The sequence below is a fragment of the Astatotilapia calliptera genome, chromosome 3, assembly GCF_900246225.1.
Source record: "Astatotilapia calliptera chromosome 3, fAstCal1.2, whole genome shotgun sequence".
Classification (NCBI taxonomy): domain Eukaryota; kingdom Metazoa; phylum Chordata; class Actinopteri; order Cichliformes; family Cichlidae; genus Astatotilapia; species Astatotilapia calliptera.
The window spans coordinates 8,718,740-8,739,185 of NC_039304.1; the positions used below are offsets into that span (position 1 = coordinate 8,718,740).

Consider the following 20,446-nt stretch of genomic DNA (forward strand, 5'->3'; position numbering starts at 1 on the left):
GTGGATCAAAATGATTTCATTAAAACAACATGTGGACTTCAACGATACAGTAAATACACTAAAGTGAAAGGAGGAGCCAAAAATAGATGTTTAATAGAATTTGAATTATTTAAAGGGTCCTTATGTGTGCTGCCGTTTTTAACGTTTAACATTTCTTTGAAATGAATACATTTAAAAAAAAGAAGTTAATTTTGGAAAAACTAAGAAAGTTCAAATGAAAGAAATTGATATATATCCATATCAGTAATTTTGATCGCCCTGCATGTAGTGACAGTGACAGAGAAGCTGCATGTATAGATGTACATATCTATACATGCAGCTTCCTAAATGTAACATTCAGGATTATTCACTGCAGGTCCAGAAATCAGAGCTACCTCATCAGATCCAAATGTGACATCAGCTGACACTCTTTACATGAGATTCCATCTGAACTCTGTGGAGCCTGATCTCAAGGTTTTTAAGTCCAACCCTGAAGCCAGAAGAGGATCTTTCTCTCTCTTCAGATTCATTGTGATCCAGTGATTTCAGTCCTACATGATCAGGCTGATGTTTGCACAGAGCAGATAATGTAGTTAATGTTTTGGCACATTGGTAACAGTGAAACAGTTTATTTACAGCGTGGAATCGTTTGTGTTTGGAGTATGAACTGAGATTCCTGAAGCTCTTGTCACACTGGTCAGAGCTGAAGTTCGCTTCCATGTGTGTACAATCATGTTTGTTACGATGACCTGATTGTGAGAAGTTTTTGTCACAGTGTCTGCACTTGTATGGTGTCTCTCCTGTGTGGATTTGCTCATTCTTGTTCGTTAAGCTCACGTGCAGTGGTGAAGGATGACCCACACTAGTCACAGATGTGCTGTTTGACCCCACTGTGGAAGAGTTCATGTATTTTTAATGTACTTGGTGTGTGGAAGCCTCTCCCACATTCTTTGCAGTAGTTCATTTTGTCTCCAGTGTGTCTACGTTGATGCGGTTTAAGGTCCCGTTGATGATTGGAGGTTTTTCCACAAAGGTCACAGAGAAACGTTTTCCCACCACCACAGTGACGACAGGGTTGAGAACTGGATCCATCTGTGTTGCTCTGCTTCTAAACAATGACAGCGTAAGTGATCTCTGCCAATGTCCAACTACGTTTTACTGTTTACATTATAACACTCAGCTTACCGAGCTAAAATGACTCTTCATTTTTCCAAACTGTTCATTCAGTATAACTCCATAAGTTTATTGATCAGACCTGTTCCAAACAATCAGGTTAAAATTACAAGATAAAAAAATCAATACATCCTCACAGTAACTGCACTTGTAGAGTTAATTTCTGGTGTGGATCTGTTGGTGTTTTTTTCAGGTGATGTGGAACTTTAAAAGTCTTCTCACACAGTTCACTTTTGTAAGGTCTCTCCTCAGAGTGGCTAAACATGTGTCGTTGTAACTGTGCATCTGTTGTAAACAGTTTCCCACACTGATCACAGCAGGAAACATAATTTCCAGTGTAAATCCGTAGGTGAATATTTCGGTACTGTTTGTCACTGAACCTTTTTCCACAAAAATCGCAGCTGTACGCCTTAATTCCAGGGTGGGTAACTAGATGCTTCTGTAAGTTTCGACTTTGAGCAAAAGCTTTACCACACAAGTCACAGTAGTGTGCTTAAACTACACTGTGGATGAGTTGGTGTTTTTTTAAGGCTCCAGCCAGGGTAAAAGACTTTCCACACAACTCACAGCTGTACGCTTTAACTCCACTGTGGATGAGTTGGTGTTTTTTTAAGGCTCCAGCCAGGGTAAAAGACTTTCCACACAACTCACAGCTGTACGCTTTAACTCCACTGTGAATGAGTTTGTGTGTTTTTAAGCCTCCAGCCCGGGTAAAAGACTTTCCACACAAGTCACAGCTGTACGCTTTAACTCAACTGTGAATGAGTTTGTGTGTTTTTAAGTTTTCTGCCAGGGTAAACCACTTTCCACACAAGTCACAGCTGTAAGGTTTAAATCCACTGTGGATGATTCTGTGTCTTTTTAAGTCCCCAGCCAGGGTAAAAGACTTTCCACACAAGTCACAGCTGTAAGGTTTAACTCCACTGTGGATGAGTTTGTGTCTTTTTAAGTCTCCAGCCAGGGTAAAAGACTTTCCACACAAGTCACAGCTGTAAGATTTAACTCCACTGTGGATGAGTTTGTGTGTTTTTAAGTTCTCTGCCTGGGTAAACCACTTTCCACACAAGTCACAGCTGTATGCTTTAACTCCACTGTGGATGAGTTGGTGTCTTTTTAAGTCTCCAGCCCGGGCAAAAGACTTTCCACACAAGTCACAGCTGTACGCTTTAACTCCACTGTGGATGAGTTGGTGTGTTTTTAAGTTTCCAGCCCGGGCAAAAGACTTTCCACACAAGTCACAGCTGTACGTTTTCTCTCCCTTTCTTCTGTGAGGTTTGTCAGCCTCCTGAGAGTGCTGACTTCTTGCTCCATGTTGGTCCTGCAAGTGACAGAGGCAGTGAGTGAAATGCAGTCGTGGAACAAACTGAAACTCCCTCCGTCAGTGGAATCAAACATGTCAACATACTCATTGCTGGTGTGTTACCACCACCTTCTGGTGATAGTATCACATTACAATGATGTGACACAAAGAGAGGTATAATTAAAATGACATTAGGAAATATTGATCAGCGGAGAAAATCTTTTATGTCACAATTTTTTTTTGAGTTCAACTGATGATATTGTTGTTTCAATGTGTGTAGATAAAATATGATCTTTGTATTTTCTTGTGACTTCTGTGGTTTCTGATTTTGAATGTAGATTCTGTATATACAGGGAGTGCAGAATTATTAGGCAAATGAGTATTTTGTCCACATCATCCTCTTCATGCATGTTGTCTTACTCCAAGCTGTATAGGCTCGAAAGCCTACTACCAATTAAGCATATTAGGTGATGTGCATCTCTGTAATGAGAAGGGGTGTGGTCTAATGACATCAACACCCTATATCAGGTGTGCATAATTATTAGGCAACGTCCTTTCCTTTGGCAAAATGGGTCAAAAGAAGGACTTGACAGGCTCAGAAAAGTCAAAAATAGTGAGATATCTTGCAGAGGGATGCAGCAGTCTCAAAATTGCAAAGCTTCTGAAGCGTGATCATCGCAGTATATTAAATGCCCGACCAGAGATGAGAGGACATTAGACCACTGTTACCGCACGATCAGCGGGGCCTATCGTGCGGTGCCCCGCGCTTCACTCGGACTTTCTGACCACGTCATGATCCACCTGATCCCCGCGTACAGACAGAGGCTGTCGTGTGGACCAAAAAACTGTGGAGCAACGAGGCTGTGGAGGAGCTTCGCACGTGTTTGGAGCCTACAGACTGGGACACAATGAAGGCTGCTTCTAACAGCTTGGACGAGTTTACAGACACTGTCACCTCCTATATCCACTTCTGTGAGGACAGCATTGTGCCATCACGCACCAGGGTGAGTTATAACAATGACAAACCCTGGTTTACTCCTAAACTCAAAAAGCTGTGGCTGGAAAAGAGAAAGGCGTTCACAAGCGGAGACAGGGACTGCTACAGAGAGGCCAAGTACAGGTTCACTAAAGAAGTGGACATTGCTAAACATCAGCACTCTGAGATGATGCAGCAGCAGATCTCAGAGAATGACTCGGCCTCTGTGTGGAAAGGTTTTAGGAATATCACCAACTACAAGCCTAAAACCCCCCACTCCACTGATGACTTGCTCTTGGCCAACACCCTTAACGACTTCTACTGCCGTTTTGACGAGCCATCAGGCAGCCTTCACACCTCCAACGGCCCCAACAATAGAGACACTTTGAACACTCATTCCCCCACCTCTCCCCCCTCCATAGAGCCATCACCACCTTCAATCACTTCACCTACAACACCCCCCTCCTCACCCCACACAAAAGAGGATTTCACACCACCTCCTCCCACCACAACTCTTCATATTCATGAAGCAGATGTGAGGAAGCAGTTTATGAGTCTGAATGCTCGAAAAGCTCCCGGCCCAGACGGTGTGTCTCCTGCCACCCTCAGACACTGTGCAAACGAGCTGGCCCCAGTGTTTTCTGGCATTTTCAACTCCTCACTGCAGGCATGTCATGTGCCTGCCTGCTTCAAGTCCTCTACCATAATCCCTGTCCCCAAGAAACCTAGGATCACTGGACTAAATGACTACAGACCCGTGGCTCTGACATCTGTGGTCATGAAGTCATTTGAGCGCCTGGTTCTCTCCTATCTCAAGACCCTCACAGCCCCCCTCCTGGACCCCCTGCAGTTTGCATACAGAGCCAACAGGTCTGTAGATGACGCCATCAACATGGCCCTACACTTCATCCTGCAGCATCTGGACTCCCCAGGAACCTACGCCAGGATCCTGTTTGTGGACTTCAGCTCTGCCTTCAACACCATCCTTCCAGACCATCTCCGAGGCAAGCTTTCCCAGATGAATGTGCCTGATCCCATCTGCCGGTGGATCACTGACTTCCTGACGGACAGGAAGCAGCATGTGAGGCTGGGAAAGAATGTCTCGGACTCCCGGACCATCAGCACCGGCTCCCCTCAGGGCTGTGTTCTTTCTCCTCTGCTCTTCTCCCTGTACACCAACTGCTGCACCTCCACCCACCAGTCTGTCAAGCTAATCAAGTTTGCAGATGACACCACCGTTATTGGGCTCATCTCTGACGGGGATGAGTCTGCCTACAGGAGGGAGGTTGAACGTTTGGGGTCCTGGTGCAGCCACAACAACCTGGTGCTGAATGCCCAGAAGACAGTGGAGATTATTGTGGACTTCATGAAGCACACAGCCCCTCTCCCCCCCATCATCCTGACTGACACCCCCATCACCTCTGTGGACTCATTCCGCTTCCTGGGTACCACCATCACCCAGGACCTGAAGTGGGAGCCCACCATCACCTCCGTCATCAAGAAAGCCCAGCAGAGGATGTACTTCCTGAGGCAGCTGAAGAAATTCAACCTGCCAACACGGACGATGATGCAATTCTACACTGCAATCATCGAGTCCATCCTCACCTCCTCCATCACCGTGTGGTACGCTGGAGCCACTATCAGGGACAAACAGAGACTGCAGCGTGTTGTGCGCTCTGCTGAGAAGGTGATTGGCTGCAGACTCCCATCTCTGCAGGACCTGTTCACCTCCAGGACACTGGGGCGTGCAGCTCGGATCTCAGCTGACCCTTCTCACCCTGGACACAGTCTGTTTGACCTGCTCCCCTCAGGCAGGAGGCTCCGGTCCATTCGCACCAGAACCTCTCGCCATAAGAACAGTTTCTTCCCCTTTGCTGTTGAACACATGAACAATAACCGTATGACTGTTCCCACCACTAACACATGACCCTACGCTGTGTTCACTGCATCATTCCATGTTTAGCACTGATCACCACCTGCACTCATGTATATATCATGTATATATCTATCTACTTAGCACTTTTAATTCTTATTCTTATTTTATATTTTTATGACAGTATGTTTGCACTGAAGCACCGCAGCAATTTCCTAATGTTGTAAACCTGCTCAACATTTGGCAATAAACCCTTTCTGATTCTGATTCTGAACAATCAAGTGTTTCATTCAACATAGCCAACAGGGTCGCAAGAAGCGTGTGGAAAAACCAAGGCGCAAAATAACTGCCCATGAACTGAGAAAAGTCAAGCGTGCAGCTGCCAAGATGCCACTTGCCACCAGTTTGGCCATATTTCAGAGCTGCAACATCACTGGAGTGCCCAAAAGCACAAGGTGTGCAATACTCAGAGACATGGCCAAGGTAAGAAAGGCTGAAAGACGACCACCACTGAACAAGACACACAAGCTGAAACGTCAAGACTGGGCCAAGAAATATCTCAAGACTGGTTTTTCTAAGGTTTTATGGACTGATGAAATGAGAGTGAGTCTTGATGGGCCAGATGGATGGGCCCGTGGCTGGATTGGTAAAGGGCAGAGAACTCCAGTCCGACTCAGACGCCAGCAAGGTGGAGGTGGAGTACTGGTTTGGGCTGGTATCATCAAAGATGAGCTTGTGGGGCCTTTTCGGGTTGAGGATGGAGTCAAGCTCAACTCCCAGTCCTACTGCCAGTTTCTGGAAGACACCTTCTTCAAGCAGTGGTACAGGAAGAAGTCTGCATCCTTCAACAAAAACATGATTTTCATGCAGGACAATGCTCCATCACACGCGTCCAAGTACTCCACAGCGTGGCTGGCAAGAAAGGGTATAAAAGAAGAAAAACTAATGACATGGCCTCCTTGTTCACCTGATCTGAACCCCATTGAGAACCTGTGGTCCATCATCAAATGTGAGATTTACAAGGAGGGAAAACAGTACACCTCTCTGAACAGTGTCTGGGAGGCTGTGGTTGCTGCTGCACGCAATGTTGATGGTGAACAGATCAAAACACTGACAGAATCCATGGATGGCAGGCTTTTGAGTGTCCTTGCAAAGAAAGGTGGCTATATTGGTCGCTGATTTGTTTTTGTTTTGTTTTTGAATGTCAGAAATGTATATTTGTGAATGTGGAGATGTTATATTGGTTTCACTGGTAAAAATAAATAATTGAAATGGGTATATATTTGTTTTTTGTTAAGTTGCCTAATAATTATGCACAGTAATAGTCACCTGCACACAGATATCCCCCTAAAATAGCTAAAACTAAAAACAAACTAAAAACTACCAAAAACATTCAGCTTTGATATTAATGTGTTTTTTGGGTTCATTGAGAACATGGTTGTTGTTCAATAGTAAAATTATTCCTCAAAAATACAACTTGCCTAATAATTCTGCACTCCCTGTATGGATGAGCCCAGGATAGAAAAGATAACGCTGCTGTTAACGGGTTTTTAAAAACCAACCAGCTGAACACACAGTTTCAATAAGTGTTGTGTTGTCTGTGATGTTTTTCTCACCTTTTGTGTTGAAGACATTTTTTCTTCTGTAGTGGCTGAGCTGAGTCCAAATGGCTGAAATTGTTCCTCTGCTGTTCCAGACTCTTCTGCTCCTGTTACCCCTGTTGTAAAAAAAAAAAAGAAGTATCGATCGATATCGATATTGAACTGTTCGATACAGTGCTTTTGGTTCGGTACGCATAGGTATCAAACAATACAAAATTTTAATTTATTTTATCAACTTTTCTTCTGATGATGCTGTCTGTGTTGAGAGCTCAGTGGATCTGCATTCGACTACTCCACCTAGGCTCCACTGTCGAGCGCAGATCCACTGAGCGCAGCACAAGCTAGCAAGACAGTAGCTAAGCTGGTTGCAACATGGCAAATTGAACCTCCCCCACCCTCATTCAGATCTGGCCTTTGGAACTATTTTGGTCTTCATGTGAAGTATGACCCTTAAGGTAAGCGCGTCATGGACAAAAGTAAAACAGTATGTTGGATGTGCCACGCAATGCTCAATTACATGGGTGGGAACTATTGTGTTAGCGCAGTTAGCCCCGCGGTAGCTCGTTAACGGAGATTTGCCGTGTTGTGGTGTTAACGTCATTTCAAAGAGATCAACGCTGACAGCACTAGTGGGAACACAATGAATATGACTGCACATTTACGCCGACATCATCCTAGTGCAAAGACAAGTGGAAGCAGACAAAAACAACAAGCACACATGCTACAAACTTTACCAGAGTCATTAGCACATGATTCTCCTTATTGGGACCTGATGTGTTTAATATGCTGCTGAGAATATAGCCCAGAAGAAGCGTATAGTATAGCTTTTATTTAGGAAAGAGACATTTCTCTGTAATAAACTCTCATTTCCAAAGATGAGTGATTCCTCAATCAGATAGATTTATTTTTTTTATTACTTGGTTGTTTCAGCAACATTAAATTTAAAAACTGTACTTGTTAAAATATATATTTATAATTTTAATAAATGACAAATTACAAAGGCATGAACATTTTTTTCTATTGAAAAAATATCAAACTGAATTGTGAATTTTGTGTATCGTTGCACCCCTAATATATATATTTTTTTCTTTTTTTTGAAGCTTTGTAAAAGCCCGAAAGAAGCAGAAATACGTAGTAGGATTAAAGAGCGTAATAACTGACTGAAACGGAAGACGGCAGCACTGCATGTACATGCATGTACAAGCCACTGATAAGATAACCTTTATTAGTCCCACACGTGGGAAATTTGTTGATAAACATCGAAGAAGAAGAAACAGTGTCCGGCATTGTATCTGGTTTCTGGTACAGATCGGGTAGTGGCAGGGCCACATCCTTCAGAGATTTAAGAAAGAATTTAGAAGTTTTTAACTCAGTGATGCTGCAGTGTTCGTTTGACTTTGGGACCTGAAGTGACGGAGTTTAGGACCCAGATTACTCCCAGATTTACGAGCGCCTTAGTCCAACAAATATGGCAATAATGAGGGCCCGCTTGCTTTTTCTACAAAAAAAATGTGCTTTGTTGTGTATCTGACGGACAAACACCAAACCAGCTCCACATTACTGAAGTGGAACCATTTTTACAAACTAATTCTGGTTCATCCGTTTCACTCAACGATCCGCTTTCTCCCTTCTCATTCTCTGTTGCTGCCATGCTTTTTCGGCAATGTGCGTATGAAAACAAAGGCACCGCGCATGCGTGTTTTACCCATATTCTATCGCAATAGTCCATTTTCTTATCGTTGCCTAACATTGTACCGGTATTACCGTGAACGGTATAATATGGCCCAGCCCTAGTGGCAAGCATGCAGGCTTTCACATTTCACACCATTCGAAGACAAATATAACGTCGCAGAACACTCCAGCTCACTTGTTAGTCTGCTCCAAGCATTTCCACAAAGGTCAGTGTTTTGTAGTAGTTAATACGTCCTTTTTCATAACATAATTGTCCACTAAAGGCTGATTGCCCTCCCCCAGGCTTGTACCCGTGGCTTCATGTCCTGGGGGTTGGTTGTTCTCCTCCCCTGCACTCCATCCTTTTGTTCATATTCCAAGATTATTTTGTTATATGTATTCTTACCTCCTAGCAACCGCCATATTGCAAGCAATCACAAACTCTACAGTCTCCCTAACTTCAATGTATAGTAAGCAATCTATTATTCTCACCAGAGAAAAACATAAACTAAAACCACATCAAAGTTAGCTCCGTGCTTACCTTTAGATGAGCCCACAAACAAGAGAACTCTGTGATTAAGCTAGAAGCCTTTCCAAACACAGTTAACAGATCAGGAAGCTGAGACACACGTGGTTCGCGCTGATCACAGCTACAATCCAAGAGACAGCGGTGGGTAGATCGATGCAGATATCGATTGAAAAGTAGGTAGTTGTATATGATCCTGTAGGTTTACTACTTTACTCCCGTTTCACGAAAAAGCAGCTCTCTCTGCTCGAGTCCTCTCCAGCGCACACTTTGCTCCGCCCCATTTACCCAGCTCTGCAGCGATTTGTTGCTGTGCGGTCACGTGACTCAGCTGCACAACGTAATCACGTGGTGTGTTATTTCAAAATTAGCGCGCTTCGGGATTGACGGCAGGCCGCAATGCATTGTGGGTAGTGGTGTGCGATACTGCATATTTTGGTATCGATCTTCTGCTTTTCTTTTCATTCCAATTAAAATTATTACACTCTTGGAAATGATGATAATAATAATATTTCCACTGTGGGATTTCTATGCATCAGAAGTAACACTTCTACATGCTGTTAATAAATATCACTGTACCTGCCTCTTGTTTTGAGATTTTTGGGCTCACACCTTTTTTTGAATAATTAATGTTTGGGTTTTTGTCACCATTTCTTTTGGATATTTAGGTTGTCAGCATTGTTTATATATTACTTTCTAGTGACTTAGCTTATTATTCAAGTCTTGCATTCAAGGCTTGTGCCTACAACCTAGTGTAACAGGGTCATAAATCACATTGTTATAATTACCCAAAATGTGTTCTAAACCCCCAAACCATTCTTCTTTTATACCTGACTTTTAGGGCCTCCAAAGCCTGTAGTTATGTTCATTATCAGTTAGAGCCCCTCCTCATTCTTTTCTTCTTTGGTGCAATCCTATAGAGACTGACAGATGTAGGAGTGTTTAGCTGATTTAGAGTTTAGAAATGTGCTATCATAGAATGTAGAACTGTTGTAGAGACACTGACACTGCCCTCAATATAATAAAGGCCTAACTGTGTCGAGGAGTAGATTCTAGGAGACCCCTCCCCCACTTGAACTGTGAAAGTAAAACAAAGAGTAGGACCTCTCCCCCACTGAGTGGAAATTCCCCAGAGCATGTATGGGTGGGGGGGTCGCAACTTGGTTTATGACCTTTAGGGAGCACCTACACCCACAGTGTTTTAACTGTTACGCACACACATCCAAACGCACACTCACTCATGAGCACTCACACATACACACAGGTATGCGCACATAGTCACACACGAGCACACACATAGACACAGACAAAGAGTTTGCAGCACACCGTGGGGGTTTTATGATAGGGGACAGATACTATAAAGCTAGCTGCAACGAACAAAGGGTAGAAGATTTTGCAGAGGGACACACCAGCCTCCCTTCTAGAAGGACATGCTTAATGAAGATGAATAAAGATGAATAAAGTTTTGTGAAAATGACTACTGAGTTCCGGTGCCATCTCTGGAAGTTTCGACGAATAAAAGAACCGGGGAGAAACTGATTTCGTAACACAGACCACGTGACTTTCGCGCATTGCATGCCGGGAACTCGTGGCAAAAAATCCAAGTACCGCATCAAATGCAAGCATTTGCAGCACCGCAAAACATTCATTCTTCGGTTCCAATACCTTCTTGCTTTTTCTTTGTCCCCCAAAAAGGTATGTACAAAACGAAGGAGAACAATGCCGGTCCGTACAAAGACAGACTTGATGAAAAGTCAAAGAAAAGATACGAGGAAAAAAATCAAACCAGTGAAAGGGTTAGACCCTTACGAGCACACAGAGGGACAAAATACTTTAGCTTGCTGCCCAACTTTCACCACGCTCATATTTATAATTATACGCTTCTTGGAGTGAGTGCATACACTCGTGAAGTTTAGTAACTTCAGGTCACTGCAACAAGCCCAGGTACAGTTTACCGACGGATGGGTACAGGACCTTGAAATGCAACATGTAGAAAGTAAAGACCATCGTACATATCATAAGTTTACCAGTCTCACAAATCGTCTTCATAAATACACATCTGTTAACCGTTTATTAATAGGACCTTTGAGCTCAACGGTAATTAATTAGTAGTGGAAATAATTTCTGGTAGCATCACAGAAATGTAGCAGTGACAATAATATTGTATGCTGTAATCGTACTGGGCAATTAGTGATACAAAAAAACAGTTTTACCCTGTGAATAAAAGTATATGTTTTTGTCAGTGTACCATGGTAATAACAGAAGTGAAACACAATATTGTGTCAGGACAATTCACTATTTATGCACAATAAATAAAGGAGCATAGCGCGACAATTTCTGTTCAGCGCCAGACTTGCTTGTAACCTATATCACCAATTATGTTGAGAAAAATGACGTATTAACTACAACAGAAGACTGACCTCTGTGGAAATGCTTGGAGCAGACTAACCTGTGAGCTGGAGTGTTCTGGGACGTTATATTTTGTCTTTGAATGGCTGCAATCCAGGCCACCCATCGTCTCTTTGTTACTTCGAAAACATGGCTCGAACAATTTCTCTTCAACGACGTAATCCGATAACAACCGATCTCTTTACCCGTCGGCTTTCCGTGGCTGTCATGCGACCGGCTATTGCAGTTAATAATACAGCAGCTTCTTGCCATTTTTTGTGTTTCTTTTTATTGCTGTATAACTGATTTCAATTGAAAGCCTGCGTGCGCTAGTACCTCTTGCCACAAGTTCCCAGAATTCTTTGCGGTTTTACCCCTGAATGACGTCACATTTTCAATCTCTATAAATACAGTGTACCCCTTTTGCCTCTCCCCTTTTCTACAATTCCCCTGTTGGAGAGGTGGGTGTCATTTCTTTCCAACACTTTAAAACACACATATAATGCATATTTAGCCACTTGGATGTTTCTGATTGCGATTTTAGTTCAATTATTGTCATTATTAAGCCTGTTTTTTGTTAGATGTTATAAGTGTGTAGTATGTGTGTATCATAAATGTGTTTTAGGCGCCATAGATGCTAGCATGAATATATACTCCTTGCTAGCTTGGAAGTTGTGGTGGGTTGAGCTAACTCTCTTCCCCACTGTTTGTATTTGGTCGTCGGAGCTGGAGTGGGCAAATTATTTACTTGGAGGTCTTTCTTTACCTTTTTTTTTTTATCAGGTATGTCGGATTTCATGTTGTTGTTTTTGTTTTATCTTATGTCAAATATGTTACGTGTAAATGCATACTTTTCTACAATTCCCCTGTGGGAGAGGAGCTGGAGTGGGCAAATTATTTACTTGGAGGTCTTTCTTTCTTTTACCTTTTTTATCAGACACAAAGCAGAATCACACCGGTTACACTAGCAGCAAATTTTGGGCCCCACAAAATTTACTGCTTAAAACAAACTATTATGGATTTCAACATCTTATTTGTTTTTCATAGGTACTTATTTTCAGTGATATCTTTTATAGCAGGAAATCAAACAGGTGTATAATTTTTTTCTGTCTCTATTGCCATATTTTTCAAGGAACCCATATTTCACAACAGCATAATAAAACAGGAAATTCTGTCTTGCCACCCAAATATTTTTAGTGGCCCCCATATGGTAGCCTCAATGAAAAAAATCTGCAGGTGCAACTGGGGGTATGATCAGAAACATTATTTCAGTAACTCCAGGGTTTAACCTAAATGGTTCCGGTTCATAGAAAATGGGGCTGGTGTCACATTGAAATGGAACGCGGCCCTTCTGTGGAAGAAAGGTAACAGCAGCAATGGGACATCCCACACTATAAAATCGAATTAGTACACAGAACTCAAAAAAAACAATGCAAACTCATTGCCCCAAAAAAATTGAGTAAAGTTTTACTTACGATAATTAAGTTAGGGCAACTTACTCATTTTGAGTACACTGTACAACCTTGTTAGTTCCCAGAACTCAAAAAAACTATGCAAACTCGTTGCCTCAAAAAAACACTAAGTAAAGCTTACTTAAGTTGACTTTTAGGACAACTTGTTCATTGCAAGTCTGCAGTATTAAGAATAACTTGATATTTCTGACTGTACAATACTAATTGTTTACTTACTGACAAACATTTCAAGTTCAACAAATGAAAAAACAATTTGTGGTAACCTGAATATGATTAAAAATAATTAACAACACTTTGTAGTGATGTTAAAATCAGCCCAACTTTTATTTTCAAATGCAAAAAAGTATAACAGCCAACATACTGGACACTGTTCTTTTGAACAACAAACAATTATATTGTCATCACTGTTATAATCTTACAATGAAACAAAGTCTCAGATTTAATCATTAAGAAAATAAGTTTAGGCCTACCACAAGTTTGTTTTGTACATACATTACTTATATAATCAAAATAAAATATTATTTTTCTGTCACAAGTGCAGTCTCTAATTTAAACAACACATTTGTTTTCCATTCCAACACAGGAGCTGGAATGTTGTATTATTTTAAGGATGGCTTGTTTCCAGTCCAGGCATTACTGCCTCAATGACTATCATGGATCGAGGTGATCCAAATGTAGGTGCAGAAGAAAGTCTTTAACTTCCCTTAAGTACAGTGGCAGTGGATGTGGGTTGGAGATGCAATGAGCTTGAACCTGCAGGCGACCATCTTCACTGACCACACCATCTGTGATGGAGGACTCATCTCTCCTGGTGTCCTGCAAGCAAACAATCATATTTTTTGGAACATGAACTTAATTGCTTTCTTAAAACATTTTTTTTACCCTGCATTTGGTATAGAACAGACTCAAATTTAGACAATCTCAGGCTCCCTCCCCAGCGGAGAGGTGACATTCAATGTCCCACTTGTCAGTCTGGATAGCCGTGACCACCACCCAACATACAATAATGTCATGAAAGCATCATTTTAAAAAGGGCTATGCAAACATGGCTAATAACCTTTATTCTAATGATGTGCAAAATGATTTGGGCACAAAACAAAGTTTGCTGTTAGAAAACCTGCAGACTTCACTAAATACAGTGTAGACCCTCTAAATTAAGTTTGGGGGATGTGATCTTTCAAGAAATGCAGACCAAACTGTTGTTGTTTGTTTACTTACACAGCATGTCTTGTAGAATTAACTGGAGTCACCAGCAACAGCATAGTGCAGTCATATCTCAAGTCTAATAACAGAAGACAGGAAAAGATTAGTGAAGAAACAACTTCCTCAAACCAAAGCACAAATAAAACAATAAGTAAAACAGGCTGATCTAAAGTATGATTAAAGTTCAGCCTGATTACTATAAATGTCACTGACAATTGCTAATATATTGGAAAACCAAAACACTTACCACTGAGTTGATCTCTTTCTGTCCAACAGCAGGAGTGCTGGTCCCGAGCCTCAAAGACAGTAAGAAGCAAGCAGAGGGAGAAAGAACAGAACATTTTTTAGAACCTGATTTGATCCTTAATGGCGGTGCAGTCATAATAACTTACAAGACAGAAGGTTAAAGTAGACCCCATACAACCAAATTAGACTAACACATACAGTATTAAAAACACCATCTACCAAAGTGTAGATGGGGGGCGTGAGGTTGCGGACCGGGAGACCACGGCCTATTGTGGCCAAATTCGGTCAATTCAAACAGAAGGAACAGGTGAAGAGTCACGGCAGAGAGCTGAAAGGAACGGACTTCAGCGTGAACGACCAGTTCCCCAAAGAGATCCTGGAACGACGCAAGGTCCTGTTCCCAGTTCGACGTAGCTTCATCCAGAAAGGCTCCCGTGCTGTCATCGCCGTGGACCGGCTCTACATGGACGGACAGCTCTACCGCGACCCCGGCACACCACCGTGGTTATATTGACTGCACTCCAGATAAGAACCCGCTACACTCTTTTCTTATTCATTCACACTTTCTCCTTTAACATGGGTTTAACCTAGTAATATCAATATGATGTCATAGCAGATATAACACCGTCACCCTCCGTCATTACTTTAATTGGAATGTTTCCGTTTCGTTTCTTTTTTTTGTTGTTGTTGCTCACAGTTCATGTGGTTTCTTTCTTTCTCTTGTCTTTCACTGCTGTGATCACCTACTTCCCCACTCACCTACAAACAACACCCTCTATTTCTCCATATTTTCACACAACGATCACGCAAACACATCCGCTCAACGGCAGCACATTCACAACAGCCTCACAGCACGCACAGACTTGCAGGACACATAACACAAGCCACGCTTGTTCATATTAGTGAATATTCACACACATAGTCAGACTTATGGAGCCTCTCACCACACTTTTTTTTCTCTTTCTATTTACAAACAAGTGATGTTTCCACATTCTCTCCACCTGTCTAAACGAAACACCCAGCATACATCATTAGACATACACACACAATTATGGGCATGCTGAGGTTTGTCACATGGAATGTAAATGGAGCTGGCTCCAGAGGAAAGAGGTTAAAGATATTTAACCAGCTTAAAAAAAACTACAGGCAGATGTTGTTTTATTACAAGAAACTCACAGACCTGTCACAGGTTTAAACGAACTTAAAACACCTGAGTTTCCTAACGTGTTTGCAGCCTGATATAATTCTAGACAAAGGGGAGTAGCAATTTTAATACATAAAAATGTTAATTTTACAGTACTCGATAAAGTTATAGATCCAGAGGGTAGATTTCTAATTATTAAACTATCAATATTGAACAAAAAACTATGTATTGTAAGTATATATGGTCCAAATGTTGATGAACCCCCATTCTTCCACGGATTTTTTAGTGCACTCTCTGAACACCTCGATTGCACACTCATTCTTAGCGGCGACCTCAACCTTGGACTAAATGAAGAAATGGATAGGCTCAATACAACAGGAACTCAGCGCAATTGGCAATCCACAAATATAATCAAACAGTATATGAGCGACTTTGGCCTTCGCGATGCATGGCGCTCCCTTCACCGCAACAGTAAGGAATATACTTTTTTCTCACATGTTCATCACTCCTACTCTCGTCTGGATTATTTTTTGGTCAACAGCTCACTGCTGAGTGACATTTAAGACACTGAGATTCATCCTATAGCTGTCAGCGATCATGCTCCTGTATCTTTAATACTAATGCACAAGAATAATACTACGCCAAGTAAAAACTGGAGATTCAATACATCACTGCTTAAAGATGAAGACTTTATTAAATATTTTAAAAAGGAATGGACTTCATATTTAGACTTTAATGACACTCCCGGAATATCTGCTTCTGTTCTATGGGAAGCAGGGAAAGCTGTGATGAGAGGTAAAATAATTTCTTTCTCATCACACAAAAAGAAAGAAGAAAACAAAAATATTCAGGAATTAGAAAAAAAACATCAAATCACTAGAAGAAGCCTACGCGTGCGACCAAGATCAGGAAACATTGAACAAAATACGCAAGACAAAACTAGAATTAAATGAAATTATTAATAAAAAAAACACAATTCCTTATACAAAGACTTCGCTTGCAGATTTTTGAACACAGTAACAAATCAGGTCGATTTCTAGCTAACCAGTTAAAAATAAATAAAGAAAAAACAACTATATGTGCTGCTAAAGATTTATCGGGGAACACAATATATGACCCTGGAAGAATAAACAACATTTTTAGGGATTTCTATGAAACTTTATATTCACCACAAATAAACCCATCTAAAAATAAAATTGATTTGTTTCTTGACAACGTAACTCTTCCAAAATTACTAGACAGTCAAGCAATCGCACTGGATTCACCACTGACGCCAGGTGAACTCCAGGAAGCCCTGATAAGTATGCCCAATATTAAGGCTCCAGGTCCAGACGGCTTCCCTGCAGAATTCTACAAAGAATTCTGGACAATTCTGGCACCAGTATTCCACAGCATGTTGCAGGAAATCGAGGAAAAGGGCAGACTACCACCAAATATGAATTCTGCCAACATTAGTCTCCTGCTAAAACCAGGCAAAGACCCTTTATTTCCCTCAAGCTATCGTCCAATTTCTCTTTTAAACGTAGACCTTAACATAATCTGCAAAGCTCTCTCAAAGAGATTAGAGTAAATAACCCCCCTCTTAATTCATCCTGACCAAACTGGTTTCATAAAAGGTCGGCACTCCTCAACAAACACTCATAGACTACGTAATTTAATAGACTACTCATACAATAAAAACATCGAAACCATAATATTATCTCTAGATGCAGAAAAAGCATTTGACAGAGTTAACTGGAAATTTTTATTCGCAACTTTACACAAATTTGGTTTTGGAAACTCTTTCATAAACTGGATAAGAATATTATACAATCCCCCAACAGCTCGTATCAGAACAAATGACCAGACATCCTCCAGCTTCTGTCTCCTGAGGGGCACCAGGCAGGGATGCCCACTCTCCCCTTCACTTTTTGCAATTTTTATCGAACCTGTAGCAGCAGCATTTAGACAGGCTACAACAATTAAGGGCATAAAATGTAAGAACATAGAACATAAAATCAGTCTCTATGCGGATGATGTGTTGCTTTTTCTGCAAAACACACAAACCAACCTCTGTGAGGTAATTACTCTAATAAACTGGTTTTCAAGAGTTTCAGATTACTCAATTAACTGGCCAAAATCTACAGTTCTTCCCATTAACTGCTCCTTCCATAATTCTTCCTCTGCCCCACTACAATCTGGAAATATTAAATATTTAGGTATTAATGTTTCTCCTAAGCTTTCAGACTTAACTAAATTAAACCACATCCCACTTCTAAAGAAAGTAGAAGGCGATCTGACTAGATGGAAATCTTTACCCATATCACTCATGGGAAGGGTCGCCACTATAAAAATGATGATCTTGCCAAAAATAAATTACTTATTTTTGATGATCCCTAACAAACCATCACAAGATTGGTTCAGATCTCTGGATTCATATATTTCCAAATTCCTTTGGAAAGATAAACCCCCGCGTATCAGCTTAAAAACGCTACAAAGAACCAAGGATAGAGGAGGATTAGATCTGCCTAATTTCCACCAATACTTCTTAGCCAACAGGCTTCAGTTCATCTCAGAATGGTTAAAACATACCTTCTTAGATGAGCCCTGGCTAGATGTTGAACAGGCACTATGCAAGGATCTAGAGATTTCAGACCTACCATTTATTAGCTCAAACTTCAAAAGACATGAATGCTTTAAAAGTATCAACATCAACTTTTCTCTGACAGCATGGTGGGAGTTTCTAAAAATAACGGAGTCTTCATTAATCCCATGCAAACCCCTAGAGACGTTATCCCTGGAGGGCTTAACCCGGGGGTTGTGTTCATAACCTGGTTAGTGGCTCTGGTCGCTCTTAGAGGTTGTTCTCCTCGTGGCTGCGTGCAGCGGGGCTGGAGGATGGTCTGTACTGGTGGACGTAGGTTACTGGCCTGGTGGCCTGGATGCCCCTGAGTGGATCCGGGGCAGGCGTGGGGGTTTGGGGTTCGGGGGTGCTTCGCCTCCGTGCTGGGGCTCTGGCTGGGCCTTGGGGGCTTCGGTCCTCGTCGGTGTGTCACCGAGGTTGTGAGCGGGTGGGTGCACGGGGGCTCAGCCCTGGTGCAGGGGGCCTCTTGTGCATTGGCCTAACTGGGGGGCTCTTCAACTGGCGGGGAGGTTGTTCCATCCTTGCAGGAGTCCACTCTGCAGGTGGGGGAGAGACATAAGAGAGGTGGAGAATAAACTTAACCTGGATGTCTGTTGTCTTGTGTAGTCTGGGAGACGATTGAATGTTGGGGTGGGTACAGTTTCCTCTGCGGTGGGGTAGGGTGGGCTGCCCCGGGTCCTGTGGGGCTTGGCAGTGCTACCGTAGGCCCCGGTCTGATTGGACCTGGGCTCCCTTGCCCTGGTGGGTACCAGAGGACGGGGTGCCTACTGGGGTCAGCGGGGGAGCTGGCCCTAGGGAGGGGCATCCTCCCCTCCCTCCTTTTCCTCCCCATCCCCGGCTACCTCCCTCTTTCCACTCCACCATACTCACCCACACAGGTAGGGCCTTGGGGTGCGGGTGTGTCACAAGGGTGCAGGGGAGACACCCCCCCCCCCCCCCTCTGTCCCCTTCTGGCCACCTGTGCCTCAATTTTATCTCACAACTTAGACATCCACATTACTTACACTCTCATAACACACACACACACACACACATATATATATAGGGCCTTGAGGGTGGGCACGTTAACGGCGTCCAGTGGATGGTCTGTGTACTCAAACCTACCTCTGGCGCTGGTGCCCACCTCTCAATTTTAAATCCATGTAGACATTGAGGGTTCTCGGGAGGGGCCGTGCTAACACCTGCTGCTCTCTGGCAGCAGCACCATGCTCTCCCTTGTTTTAAATGCACTTTAGAACAACACGCAGCAACACTACACATGAGCGGGAGGAGAGAGCTATGGGGTCTTCACACACCCCCGTTCTCTGCTAGCCATTGGGGCGGGGGGGCTGGGAGGAGATGTTAGCTGTCCGATTGACCTCCCTGCTGCTGTGGAGCCTGGGACGGTCTGCTTGCCTCCACCCCGGGGGGAAGGGTAACATCTCTTGGGTCTGGGTTATGTTTCCCCCTCTGGGGGAGAGGGTACCTGGACCCGGGGTATAGAGTATGTTTGGGGAGTGTGATTGTGTGTACATGTCCATTTATGTCAATCCTTACGTTGGGTGAGTGCTGAGTGTTTGTATATGTGTGCATGAGGGTGGGAATGCATGTTTGTGTCTGTGTGTGCCTGTTTGTCTGTGTCTATATGTCAGGCTGGGTCTTAGACTCCACCTCTCTGGGAACTCCCAGGCCCTCCAAGGCCTATCTCCCCTCACCACACTCCCTGCCGGTGACTGATGCCCTCAGGGGTCGGTGCATTGGTGGTTCTTGGTGTCCGGGGCTGGGCACTCAGGTATGTACCGGTTTACTCCCAGTGGCTACCTGGCAGGGCCTGGCGCCTGTTGCTTGGTCAGGCCTCCTCCGGGGTGCGGGGGGCCCTTGGGCCTCCGGCCTCTGGGCCTGCGGCTCGGTTCACTCTGGCACAGCTGGCTGCCGGCAGAGCCAGCGGGCTCGCCGGTGCAGCCCCCTCTAGCTTCTGCTCGGTGGCTACTGGGTGACGCCTCGTCTGGGGATCCTCAGCCCTTCCCATGAGGGTGGCACGGATGCCCCTCCGGTGGTCCTCCTTGGGCTCTCGCACTCTGAGGCCTCTGGATGTCTGGGGCCTGGATCTCCTCCATGCCTGCTTCATGCCCTGGGGGACGGGGCTATGGCTCGCTACATCCTCTTGCAGACCATTACATGTGGAAACTATTTGAATACTAGCGCGCTGATCCACACAGGTATGCACACGGGTGTTCACTGCTCGTAGACTTAAATTACACCTTTCTTGGCTGCTACTTCAAAGCACAACAA

At 43.3% G+C, this 20,446-nt stretch overlaps 1 long non-coding RNA gene and 1 pseudogene across 1 annotated transcript; both read right to left on the reverse strand.

Annotated features, from left to right (window-relative positions):
* Nucleotides 1–1,320: 1,320 nt before the first annotated feature.
* Nucleotides 1,321–9,387, reverse strand: LOC113018542 (zinc finger protein 98-like; annotated as a pseudogene).
* Nucleotides 9,388–13,542: 4,155 nt separating this feature from the next.
* On the reverse strand, nt 13,543–14,468 carry LOC113018546 (uncharacterized). Its single transcript, XR_003271814.1, has 3 exons — nt 14,410–14,468; nt 14,178–14,241; nt 13,543–13,775 (listed from the first exon to the last, which is right to left on the reverse strand). It is a non-coding gene; the product is annotated as an uncharacterized LOC113018546 (long non-coding RNA).
* Nucleotides 14,469–20,446: the final 5,978 nt, after the last annotated feature.